Below are 10000 nucleotides of genomic sequence, written 5' to 3' on the forward strand. Positions count from 1 at the left end.
TGAAATGAATAGAAACCATCAGATTTAGAATGTATGGGTTTTGTAATTTCTTCACCAAAACATTTAAAATTGTACTAAAACAAAAAGTTTTTCTTAAACATCATTTCTTTTCCTTCATCCCAACTGTCACACATTCTCACCCATCATCATGTTTTTGCTTCATAATATATGTAAAGAAAAAATTTTTTACGAAAAATAATACAAATTTTAAATGATGAGGCCGTTATAATAATATTAATAAAAAATAAAGCTTTTGTTAAATAACATAATGAGACCATTTCTTTTGAAAAAAAAATGAAACCGGGAATATAATTTTTCAACATAACTAGACAACTCTTAAGACTTTATTTTTGCATTTTTTTATTGCTCTCGTGTTGAAATGATTAGGTTGCATTTACCCGGGATAAATTATGATTTCATTGTATTTCAAGAGAAATTGTTGAAGTTCTAAGGGCTAAGAATTTTTTACAAGCCAAAAAATCAATTGTAAAAATCATCTTATTAAAAGTTGGGTCGCAATAATTGGATCCAAAAGTAATTTAAAGCAAAAAATGTTAAATTTTTAAATGGATTTTATCTGTGTTTGACACTATGAGTGAAAAAGGAAAAATTTTTCTTAACATTTAATGACTTATCTTTTATATGAAAACAAAATTTGAAAAAAGTTTTTGCTTTTGTAGATTTCAATTTAGATGATGACTTTTTGACCCCTTTATTATCTATTCATATTTCTACCCGGGGTGGGTTCAACCTCCCTATGGGCAGGGGGCACTACGGTTTTTCTAAACCCCTATATTTTTTTTTTTCCCAAACAGCTTTCTGTCTTTGTCTTGGAATAAATTTGCAGGAGGCACTACTGCGTCTTCATCCCCTTTAAATCGTCTTCCAACTCACTCTTTTTCATTCTTGGGAAATAATTACTTGTTTTGTCCTGGCCCTGGCGATACTCTACTGGAGGGAAACAGTCAAAATTTTATTAGTTTTGGAGATGAATTTTTTTCCTTGTAAATCATCTCTCTTTTGCATTGTATTATTTTTCTTTATAATATACATTTGTAAAACATTTTAATGATTCCTCTTTTGGGGGGTGTTTGTTCTGGGGAAAACTTTTAGTGACTCAAACTAAGACTTTATAGTGTGCTCTTGGAATCTACACTGTTTCTTATTTTAACCAATTTCCCCTTTTTCTTTCCTTTTCTTGGTTCTTTAAAATTGAATTCAAACTTTTTTAATATCCCATTTTCTTCCTTTTTTCTCGCTGATATACCTTTAAGGTTTTCAAGTGCTTAAAACCCTTAAAAACAAACAAACATTGGAAGAATTACTTGGGTTTTTTCCTGGGCCCTGGTCGATACCCTGGATGGGAGAGATTTTGGGGGATGAATTGTTTGTCTTTTAAATCATTTCCGTTATACACGTATTTTTTTTTGGGTTTTTCATAATATTTGGATTTGTAAAGATTTGAGTTGTTCCTCTTTTGGGGATCTGTGCGTGTTTGGATGAGACTTTAAGGTAACCAAACAAAGTACATATGGTATGGCTGGATCTACATCTTTCCCCATTTGAACCAATTCCCCTTTGTCCTTACTTTTCTTGGGTGCTTTGTTTGTAATTTACAATTTTTTGTTATCCCATTTTCTTCCTGAAATGATCTAAATTTGTCGCAAGCGCTGTAAAACCCTTAAAAAAAAAACAAAACAACTGCCTTACCAAACACTTCAAGGGGTGTAATCCTTTGAGTGTAAAGCAAAAGAAACTATTGATATCAAGTTTAATTTTTGTGAATCACTTTTTTTTCCCGATGGTTAAACAGTGAGAGCCCGGGTGGGGGGTTCCTGCCCTACCATAGTGGGCAGGGGGTACATACTGGTCTTCTATCCCTTATATCTGTTTTCCAACTAGCTTTCTGTCTTTGTCTTGGAATGAGATTACTTGGTTTTGTCCTGTCCTGGCTGGGGTCCTAGCTGGGGGGGAAACAGTCAAATGCAAAATTATTTTTTGGGAGATGATATTTTTTTTACCTTGTAAATCACTCCTGTTATGTATATTATATTTGTTATTTTAAGCATTTGAGTGTATTCCTCGTTGTTGGATTTTGTGCTTGTGTCTGGATGAGACTATAGGTGATCTCAAACTAAGTACATTGGTGTATGCTTTTGGAATCTACATCTGATCCCTATTTGTTCCCTGTTCCCCCATGTCTTACTTTTTTCTTGGTTTCTGTAATTGTAATTCTAAACTTTTTCTATCCCATTTTCTTCCTTTTTACTGGTGCGATAAACCTAAATGTGTTGCAAGCGCCGTAAAACCCTTAAAAACAAAACAAACAGTGAAAAAATTCTTTGAAAGAATGTTGACAGCAAATTTTAAAATACCCTTTTAACTGTCTCAAATTTTGAACAGTCTTCATACAGACGTGTTTAATGAACAAGGCTTTGTGGAGATAGGTTCCAATATTCTACAATGTAGTCTACAATTGTTTTTGTTGAATCGTCTTTGTTTGTGAATATCTTGATATTGATATTTATAAAAAATAAAAATTTTTTTTTTATTCAAAATTTTGAAAAAGTTTCCTTTTGTTATTTTTTTCCTAATTGTTTTTCTTTTCTTTTTAAATATCAATTTCCTTCACTTTGCTCTGCAGCTAATTCTTGTAAAATGAGAGGAGGGTGATGAAGATTCAGGCTGTAAATTAATACAACTTTTTAATTGGGGATGCCTTTTTTTTAAGAAGAAAGGGGGGGGGGGGGTATCCTGGGTCATCTAAAAATGTGGTAAGATGACCAGTTTCTTTCCCCAATTTCTTTTAACTTTTGCCAGATTAAAAGAGATCTCGGTACCCAACTAACTATGGATCATGACCCAATCCCCTCTCCTCCAGGAGAGAAAGACAAAAACGATATCGATATTGCCACCGTTTGGTAATCTTTCAGAGGGTCATACAAAATTAACAGTTTATAAGTCGTAATCTTATCCAATCTGATTTTGTCCATTATCTATTTTTTTCTATGGCACTTAAAATAAAATGTGATTGGTATAATGTCGGGGTCATAAGGTGCTGACAATTGAATTTATTGGGAAATGTAACAAACTCAAGTTATTTTTTATTTGAGATATTAAATATTTCAGGAATAAGCTGTCCGTCAGAAATTCGCGATTGGGAACTTGACGCGAATTCGCGTTTTTGGCAAACTTTTGCCGCTTTTTGCAAGCGTGTGCAACTTTGATGCTTTTTTGCAACATTGGTGAACTTTGTGAAACCCACAAAAAAGTATTTTTTCTCCAAATCCCCGTAAAAATATTGGTACCGGGCTGGGAACAACCCTATTTTCATACTTGGGGGCCAAAAAGACCCCAGGGGGATGTTTTTTATTCATAAAACAGTCAAATTTTTGACACAGGACCTAAATTTGGTGACTTTTCCTAAAATGATGAGGTCCATGACCATACCAAATTTTCATGCTTCTCACGTGCATATTTACTCACACGGAGCATGCTCATCTGGAATTTGAGATTTCCGATTTGGAAAATATGAGAAAGAAATATTTCTTGTTTTTGGGTCCATTTGGCCCCCATGACTTTATAGAGAAAAATACTAAAGATTTCAACAGAGGAATGCTATTCTTTTCATTTCTTTTCCACAATTTTCTATAATAATAATAATAATAATTATTATTATTATTAATAAAATAAAATAATAAAATAATAGATAATTTGTTTTTATTGTTTTATCATTATACTTTTTTTTCCTTATTCACGCGTAGTGAACAAATGATAATGAATTGTGTTCATTGGTCTTTGTATGTTGTATCAATTTTCTTCGTGTGATCATCATGATCCCGGTGTTGTCCGTTAGCGAATACTTCATTTTTATCTATCCCCTTGCAGTTTTTTAAATTTGCAACTTTTGCCATTTTTTTGCAAAATTTGTCTACTTCCTTGATTTTTTCTGGTGCAACTTTGCGCACTTTCATGCAACATTCTGACAGAACAGAATAAGTTCATCCACTGAGTTTTGTCCCTTAGTTGTGTCAAACACAGGAATAGATACTGTTTTTATAAGGACAATTTGCATGAAAGAACATTGCAGGCTTGTAATCATCACTGAATTAATTTCGTTAGTTGTGTCAAAAAAACAGGATGTTACTGTATAGGACAATTTGCATGGAACAACATTTGACAGGGGGTGCTTATTCATCACTGATTTAGGTCCCTTAATTTGTGTAAAAACCGGGGGGAAATAGTTACTGTTATAAGGAACAATTTGCATGGAAACAACATTTGACAGGGGGTGCTTATTCATCACTGATTTAGGTCCCTTAGTTGTGTCAAACACAGGAGATATTACTGTTATAAGGACAATTTGTATGGAAAAAAACATTTGACGGGGTTTGGTAATTTTTACGAGTGGACAAAACTCGCATATCACTCAACATATGACAGCAAAAGCAACAGCACTGGGATACCATCTCTAATAATAATAATAATACTGCACCTTATATAGCGCCAACATCTCATGCAATATGAGCTCTAGGCGCGTATTACAGCTATTAATACAGACGGGAAACATATTCAATATTTAAAAACGCTATCAACATAGAAATACTAAAGAAAAAAAAATCAACCAAAGAAATGTTTTCTAAAGAAAATTTTTCTTTAGCCCTGCTTTTGAATGCCTCCAGGGATTCTGAATTTCTAATCTCAAAAGGTAATTTTTTTCCCAAAAGGAGGGGCCATATGATAAAAAAGCTCTTTTTTACCGCATTTAATTAGTTCTGGGGGGAGCATAACAAGAGCACACTGAGGCTGATCATAAGTTTTCCCAACATGGGATTTCAATTCAATAAGTTCATTCAGGTTAATTTGGACCAATCCATGGAGGCACTTAAAACCAATGTTGATACTTTGTAGTCATTATTAAAAAACGATGGGTAGCTAGTGCAGCTCAAAAAAAGAGGGTCGCTTCATTCATTTGACTTTTTTTTCATAACTGCAAATTTTTTATGAATGACTTGCAATGTTTTGAATTTTTGATATACTGGGTAAAATTTAATTGCAAATTCAAGTTTCGAAAATACTAAAGAAGATACAGTTTTCCCGGGATGTTACTTGTTTATAAATTTCCAAAGTTATTCATTTTCTTAAATTCAAATAAAAAGCTTCTTTTTCAGGGACGAATCAATATTACTGTATCCCTCAATAGTTTTAATTTTTATCTGCTATTTTGAGCTCCTGCTCATCCCGACTTAAGAGACGTTTAAAAGACTGTTGATGAGTCCCCCAAAAAAATAAAATAAATATTTATAAATCGAATCTGATGTCATTAATTCAATTCAATCCAATCACCTCAAACTTTTATTTGAATAAGACTGGATGGAATTGAGATTTGATCACTCCAATCCTTTCAAAGCTTTATATTGGATAAGACAGGATAGAAGTGAGTTTTGGTCAATCCAATCCCTTCCAAGTTTTCTATCTGGATCAGACTGGATGGAACTGAATTTTATAAAGTTAAAATCATAGAATCCCAAATTTTAATCTCATGGAATATAAGGGACTAGTTCCAAGGTCACGAATCACATCAAATAATTAAGGCCATACTACAGCAACATTAAGTGGGTAAAAATGATTAAGTTTCTTTATTTTTGTTTTTTTACTCAAGGGGAAAAAAAAATGTGACGATGAATTCAGTGTTCAAATCTTGATTCATTGATGATAATGTAATGCCTTGCTCACTCAGCCACCTTATTACCTTCTGCTGCAATGTATTCTTGTGGTATGATAACCGTCTTTGAATTGCTAGGTCACTGGTTCAAAATCATGCTCTGGGTGTGCAAGGTTGAGTTCTTTAAAAGGCTCTTTACTCATATTCTATCACTGCCTCAAGTATAAAATGAGCACCTGGCCCATAGCAGATTGTCTCTGTCAAAAATAAATAAAACAACACCTCAAAGGTACTATCTCATCTTATATATCACGTCTTGCTGTTGGCTTGTGACATCTTGTAAGCACTTTAAGTACATGTGGTGGAACCTGGCCTATATCAAAGCTCACATTACTTCTACTTTAGATGAGCTTAAACAGCTGCCGTTCAGTTTAGAATAGCGTGCCAAATTGAAGTTTGAATCTTTTCAGTTTTTTTTTTTTTTTCTCCTATATTACTCTATAGATGTATTTGACTATTGGTGTTTTTTTTTTTTGTTTTTTTTTGTTTCCTGAAGATGCTACATCCAAGAACACAACGCAGGAGAAATAAATGTCACCTTTCAAGTCAGTCACTGGCTTTAAAAAACGTAACTTGCAATGAACTTATTTAGAGCGCATTTTCACAAGTATATTAGAGTGCAATGCCCTTCACTAACCTCAGCTAGACATATCGAACCAAGTTTCCTTTGTATAAATGTAAGTGGTCTGCAGGCATCCTTTTTGTATCTCCTTCTTCTTCAAGTACCAAGTCTGTGCCAGACATCGGTGATCATGGTACGCCATTCGTCTCTCTGATCAGATAACCTTTAAAAAAGAATATTACTCTTCTCTTTCTTTGTCACCCAGCTGTTCAAACTATTCAAATATGTTTTTCTTGGTCTACCTTTACTTTTTTTACCTTCTATCTTTCCTGCGAGAACAAGATATTCAATACATTTATGTCGATTTAGGGTGCCCTAAAAATTGCATTTGTCTTTTTCTTACTGTACGAATTAATAACCTTTTAGTTTCAGCTTGCTCTAATACTTCTCCATTAGTTTTCTTCTCTGTCCATGAGATTCTTAACATCCTTCTAAGAATCCACATTTTTTGCTGCCTCCAGTTTCTTTCTAATGTCTTCAGTAAGTGTCCAACTTTCACAGCCATATAATAATACTGACCATACATAGGTCTTCAGGACCCTATGTTTTGTTGTTTTTTATATAACCACTTAGAAATCCAAATCACTACCTTTAGTAGGGCCCTCATACACAGTTCATTTGAGTGGGGTTATGTGTGGAAAGTGCCTTAACCAAAAACACCAAGCCGAATAATGATTTTGCAACTGTTATCACCCTTATTATGCCACAAAACCTTGCCCATACTGCTTGAATTTATACATGACAAGAGACATCAAGCATCTCAGAGATTGGATGACATAGAGATCTGTCTGTTGCTTTCATTAACCAGACCCAACCAGAGCTGAATCCCATACGCGATATCTATCTCTATCTGTATTTTCTATCCAGAAACATCTGACTTTCAAGAGCACTAAATATCTTTAAAATCACACTGGTCTCGGGTTATTACTTGTAAATGCTTTGGAATAGTTATGGCTTTGGTAAAACAGATTTTATGTGAAGTGAAACAAAATATTCTCATCAATTCTGATATAAATGCGTATTTATTTTTTAAAAAAAGTAAATATTTAAAAAGACAAAGCCAAGCCATGCTATCTTATCCGTTGTATTTTGGCAAAATAGAGTGGGCCAAAATTCTGTGACAGGCTGGGTAGAATAAGCTGGCCGAATCGACATCTGTCAAAAAATGTAAATGTGCCTTCAAATGCCTTGGCCAAGGGAGACAAATCGTGTACAGTTACATCGATCTGAAATTGAAAAAAAAATTGTATTTTTAAATTTTTTTTAAAAAGAAAGAAAAGGCTGGGTTTTGAAATGCACAGCATTAGCCATCATCGAATAATTTGCTGCTCACTTAATTACTCACACTCATACACAACAATTGATCAAAAATAAAGTTAAAACGACATTTAACAACCCTGGTCATAGCTTAAAACAAAGTTGTTAATTTATTAAATAATTATTTTGAAAGGAAAGATAAGGAAGAGTGAGGTTTTTGTTAGATGCTATTTTACATGAAAATTGGCAGAGTAAAAATGGGGTCAATAAAAACACACAGTTTTGGAACCCTTTCATAAACATCAATCTTTATTTAAAATCCCGGAGACAAGTAGAAGATAAGACGAACAAGATACACTTAGTGGAGGGATCTTTAAAACAAATATTTGGGCTTTATATAGCGCAATATCCACTAAATGTGCTCAAACTCAAAGTTCTTTGCAAGGGGTCCCTGGTCAACAGCAACATTTAACAATATAAATGGGACATGGCCGCCTGTTAGGCGATATTACAATTTTTCGGACAAAGACGCTGTTAACGGCCAGGTACATTTTTCACCTGAGTACGGTGAGAAAATGTGAGTAAAGAGCCTTTTCCAAGGGCTTAACTATGCGCTGAGCGTGAGGCTCGAACCCAGTACCTTCCGATCCGAAAGCGAGTGTCATACCACTAGACCACATACCGCACGGATCTTCTGACAAATGTACAGGAGAATGATTACCCAAAGACTTGTGTAGAAGCAGGTCTCCTGTGGTGGCTTCTATCAGTACGGAGAAAGACTTAAGAGTAAATACGTAAGTAGACAATCTCATACTTTGTTTTTGCTTTGGAGTTAAACTAGAAGATGTTAAAAGGAGGGGTGTGATCGAGTATGAACTGTATGGGTGTGTGCAGAATGGAAGGGCATTAGAAACATGGACATTGTATTTATTTTTGTAGCTATAAGTGTGGAGCTTGCAGGGGCAAACAATTTCTTCTGATTAGACTGAAATAGTAAAAATTAGTTTGACTATGGATTAAACCTAAAAAAGAAGAGTAATGAGAAAATAGCAGGGTATAAGTCGTAGTAAGCACACGTTCAATAGATTCATATTTGACTGTACATGATAAAACCTTAAAGTCTTCAAGTTCATACTGATAATACTGCACTCCTTGAGCTTCTGTACAGTGCAATATCCACTGAACGTGATTGATGGCTTTAAACAGGTTGCAAGAACATGCTGGATGAGAACATCACACCATTAAGTCACTTTTACAATTTTTTAAACATACAATACTGTCATAGCTAGGTTTCTCAATTTATACATAGTTGGTGAAAGAGGGTGAGTAAAGAGCCTTTTCCAAGGACATGACCAGAGCGGGACTTGAACAGGAGCCTACAAGACTCAAGATGGTGTCATACCACTAACCAATAAGCTGCATACCATCTGTGATTAGATCCCCAATTTTGTAAAAATCATACCTGTGTATTTTCACGAAGGGCTTCCACGGCAGCCTGGATAACACCGTCATTCTGTCCCAAAGCCAGGGTACATGTGGAATAGACAACTGAGCCACCGACAGCGCATGATTTGATAGCAGATCTGAAAATTGCATGTAAGAAAATGTCAGTGAAACATCTAATTGGAAGCACAGGTAAGGAATAAACATATAGTGCATTGTTCCCACCATAATAACTCATGAAGTATTTGGAACATATCAATGCCAAAAGGGATGTCATTTCAAGCACAGTCACTTTGTCAGCAATACAAACAATTATTCATCTATGAAGGGTCTTTGCCTAAATTTGAAACCTAATTTTCTTTTTGTAAAAGCAATCAATTCATGAAGAAATAATAGATAAATTGAAAAGTAAATAAATAGGTATATGAATAAAATAATAAATATGTAAATAAATGGTTTATAAAACAGATAGATAAGTTGCTATATAAATACATAAATAGAATCTTTTACTCCATTATTGGAGGAAATTGCACTTTTGGGGGTTCAAGAAATGAGCATTGAGCTTTGTAAAGAGGACAAAAGGGTTATGATTATTTAATTTAAAATGTGTTACTGAAAGCGGATGTCAGAATCTATCAAAAGGACTTACATAGACCTGTAAATGAGCTCTATAAAAATTGACTGAGACTGAAACTGAACATCACTGAAACTCTTCGTATCGTATCAGAAAAATCCAAAGAATCGAGATGATAAGTAAACAGCAAGCTTGCTTGAGCAAAACAATGGCAGAAAACTAATTTACGTGAAAATTAATTAGGCTACTTACAATTTTTCTTATAAATAGATACCCACATCAGTGAAGAAACGGTCAACCAGTTTGTTTACATCGTGAGGCAATCGAGATGTGATTGTAGCCATCATAAAACTTTCGATTTGAAGGTGTCTTCATAACG

At 34.1% G+C, this 10000-nt stretch overlaps 1 long non-coding RNA gene across 1 annotated transcript in view; it reads right to left on the reverse strand.

Annotated features, from left to right (window-relative positions):
• Window positions 1–7384: 7384 nt before the first annotated feature.
• The window catches only part of LOC144960994 (uncharacterized), a 2989-nt gene continuing 373 nt past the window's right edge, over window positions 7385–10000 (reverse strand). The window contains exons 2-3 of the long non-coding RNA XR_013643014.1: window positions 9067–9187; window positions 7385–7573 (exon numbers count right to left, since the gene is read on the reverse strand). This is a non-coding gene — a long non-coding RNA (uncharacterized LOC144960994). The remainder of the gene's footprint in view (window positions 7574–9066; window positions 9188–10000) is intronic.

The sequence above is a fragment of the Berghia stephanieae genome, unplaced genomic scaffold (genome assembly GCF_034508935.2).
Source record: "Berghia stephanieae isolate SIO BIC M18660-M18661 unplaced genomic scaffold, UCSD_Bste_1.3 scaffold1192, whole genome shotgun sequence".
Classification (NCBI taxonomy): Eukaryota; Metazoa; Mollusca; class Gastropoda; order Nudibranchia; family Aeolidiidae; genus Berghia; species Berghia stephanieae.